Here is a 3,497-nt window from a genome sequence, read left to right on the forward strand (position 1 = left end):
AAACATAACTTATAACATCAGTTTTACTTGAGGAAGGGATATGAAACTTCTACTTTAACATCGACTGCGTAAATTAAACCGATGTACATTGTTCTGGAAGACATCCGTTTTTTTTTATTTACTTTTATATAATTGCACAAAGCGATGTGTTTTAACATTTTAGACATCTTTTTCATTCCTGTAATTCGATTTGTTTTGTTAGTTTAGACATTGTTTTTAGTTTAAGCAGGTGATGTGTTTTTAATATATATAGCAATTTAATATATAGCAAGCAATTATGTTGATCTTCCACTTGGTACCAAGGAATGAATGAAGTAATATTATATAGCACCAGCAAAAACAACTTGGCTGCCTTCCACCAAAAAATCATTTGCGTGAGATAAGAGCCTGGGAATATATCAGAGAAGGCATTTACGCGTTTATTTCAGAATAGATTGCCCAAGTACAACTCCTGTCGGGTATAATCTTAGAGTTTCAAGAAAAATCATGTTAAGCTGCAAAATCAAATATTACAAAAAGTTATTTGCAATACATATTATTAAGGCTCTTGTTTAGGAAGTTTGAGGATGTTAAGTTACATACAAGTTTGGACAAGATCATAACATAATACTAAACCAACATTTCAACCTTCAGATTTTTAATGAGTGCGTAACAAGAACTTACAACTTTGAGGTGATTTAACCCATCAACATCTGGTGTATTCTTCCCAAAGGTCTGCAGAACCTCTTCTCCGGCACGCTCTTGCCAATCCGTATGCTGACTTAGTAAAATCATTAGAAGAGCATGCACTTTACAATTATGTCATCAACACTCATTCCAAATTTCATATTTTTATATGCTTTAATTTCTTCCGAATTTGATTACAATAGTATACCAAATAAATCAACCTGAATACATTCTCATGCCTCCATTGCCTTCAAACGCTTGTTAATGATACTCCTCAGTGCATTTCTCACCTCATTATTGATCTCCTTAATCCTTTAATTTCTTTTTGTTGGCAAATTTCTGCAGTTAATAAATATGAGCAATCAAGCAAGAAACGGGGGTCACTAAAATAGACCAGTTGCATGCTGAAAGAAATATAAATCAACATAAAAATTGTAAGAAAATAACCTCATTCCAGTGAGGTACACTGATTGTGAAAGTGGCATCACGAGCTCCGATTGTTCTTTTATTTGATCAGGTTCTGAGATCTACACCAGTGGACTTGATGATATACTGCCTTTTTACATTCTCTGCAGACTTTATGCTATCCTGCCTTTTTACATTCTCTGCGGAAAGTATAGAACATTAGGTAACTTTCTGATTTTCCAAATATTTTTTTATGAATTAGAAATTAAAATAAATATGATATAGGTAATGGTCAGATATGCTTCCAAAATGGGCAAGGAAATATAAGCACAAAGGTACCATCGCACAAACAATAGTTCTTTATTTTACAAGTTTGGATAACTTTCCAACCCAAAAATTAAAAAAAAAATTTATCAAGGATCAGGGAATAGACCAGTGGTAGAAAATCACTTCCATATACAAATAAGAGCCTAACTGCTAAAGTGGTTTGTATTATCAAGTTTTTGAACTTACATATTCAATCCCGTATTGAGAAAAGGCAACTGCTCATTGAGCAATAAAGAAATAGAAGCAAGATGCAAACTTGATGGTTGCTTTCCACCTATATGTATCTTTTAATCTGTAAATGGGACCTTGAATATGTGAAGATAAAAAGAAGCCGTCTGCAATAAAAAATTTACAGAAAACAAACAAAGTCATTATTGCATTTCCTAGTACCTAACTAAAGCTAAAACTACACCTGTACCAGCTTATACATCTGTACCAGCTTATTGAATATAATTCTTGTGCTGCGAGTAGCTTGGATTTAAACATTCCCGAGCTATCAAGCCTAGGTGGCACTGCCAATGCCTTCTCATCCAAGAATTCACGTTTTAGACGAACCTGTCAAAAGTCGTAGAGCTTATACTGTTAAGCAATGCCCCTGACAACATACTACAGCTCAAAATCATAAAGATTTGTTGAAAATGATATTTAATGCATCTCTGCCTGATTCCTATTACATAATAGATCAAATATGTTGTATACACTGAATTCTTTAAAAATAAGGGGACAATTTCTGAAATGAATCTTAGGATCAGTTAGTGTTGCAAATGGCATACCAAGGACAATAATAGCTCTCCCAGCATGGTCAGCAAAGTCCAAACCCTCACTAACCTATTAAATCATATATTATACATGTCAAAAGAATAAATAGTTAAATAAAGAAAGTGCGGTAGCCGGTAGGCTGTTACCAAAAACATACCTTACCATGACAGACTGCAAAAAAAAATTGAACCATAACATGACGAATCCTTTAATTTAGTCATATAATCATGCACAAAAAAATAGTGTTGTTTAGGTTTAAAGTAAAAACAATGTTGAGATGGTAAGAAATTAATAGAGACTATATCTACAATTTACAATATGGTATCCACATCAATTTCTGTACGAAACAATGGAGCTTGTCTAGGCCCAATAACAGGTAGCTTATGTTTGCAAATTCTTTCCCTGATAGTAGAGTTAGTAGAATTTGGATTATTCTGCGAGATATGGAGCATGATCTGTTACACACTGAAACTGAATGCAAACACATACCAAAGACAACAACTTTACTCTATAATTACACTCCTATACACATAATTGAACTAATTCTATAGTAACAAACAATCAAGAACCCAAAACAAACATACACGTATATAAACATACACAGACTAGCCTTAAGACAATTATACTTCATGTTTACATGCCCAAAATAAACATACACATGTATTAAACGTTTCGTTTAATACATACATATGTTTACACGATTAAACATTTGCTGCAATTATACTTCAAAAACAAAAACAGTTCCTAAAATTTAACAAGAACATCGAGCAATATACCTAATCGAGCAAACCCAACTTCAAGATTAACAAAACTCCAGAGACCGACCTATGAACAAAACTCGATTAAATAAAAATATGAAATTTGAAAATAAATTCGAAAGAAAAATACTTTTCTCACACTAATCGAGTAGACCAAACTTCTTTCAAGGCTATTCAGCACCAATCGAGCTCGATTTATGAACTAATCGAGTTTAATTCATATAAATAGGTTTGTACAAATAGGGGTTTTAGGTTTAGAGAGAGTGAGTGAGATGAGAGACAATGAGAGATGAGAGAGATGAGAGTCAGAGAGAAGAGAGAGTGAGAGAAAAAAGAAAAGAGAGAAGAGAGGCTGTGAGTGAGAGAGAAGAGAGAATGAGAGAGATAGGGGAAACATTTTTGGTTAAGGGGGAAAAATTGAGAATAACAAATTTGGTTAAGGGGGGAATTTTTTGGTGTATTAACGGGGGAAAGAAAGAAGCGGGGCTTTTTTATTTTTTTTAAAAAATGATTATAGACATCGGCTAGTTAAGTTAGTGATGTCTTACAACCCCTTTAACATCGGTTTTGAAGTGATGGATG

At 33.3% G+C, this 3,497-nt stretch overlaps 1 long non-coding RNA gene across 2 annotated transcripts; it reads right to left on the minus strand.

Moving 5' to 3' along the window:
* Positions 1-289: 289 nt before the first annotated feature.
* LOC141661730 (uncharacterized) lies at positions 290-2,448 on the minus strand. Of its 2 annotated transcripts, XR_012550110.1 has the most exons (5): positions 2,172-2,444; positions 1,585-1,953; positions 1,114-1,271; positions 664-1,005; positions 290-494 (listed from the first exon to the last, which is right to left on the minus strand). It is a non-coding gene; the product is annotated as an uncharacterized LOC141661730 (long non-coding RNA). The 2 variants fall into 2 exon arrangements; XR_012550109.1 differs by lacking the exon at positions 290-494 and having other exon boundaries at positions 502-1,005; positions 2,172-2,448.
* Between the last annotated feature and the right edge of the window lie 1,049 nt (positions 2,449-3,497).

Source organism: Apium graveolens, chromosome 5, assembly GCF_009905375.1.
Source record: "Apium graveolens cultivar Ventura chromosome 5, ASM990537v1, whole genome shotgun sequence".
Classification (NCBI taxonomy): domain Eukaryota; kingdom Viridiplantae; phylum Streptophyta; class Magnoliopsida; order Apiales; family Apiaceae; genus Apium; species Apium graveolens.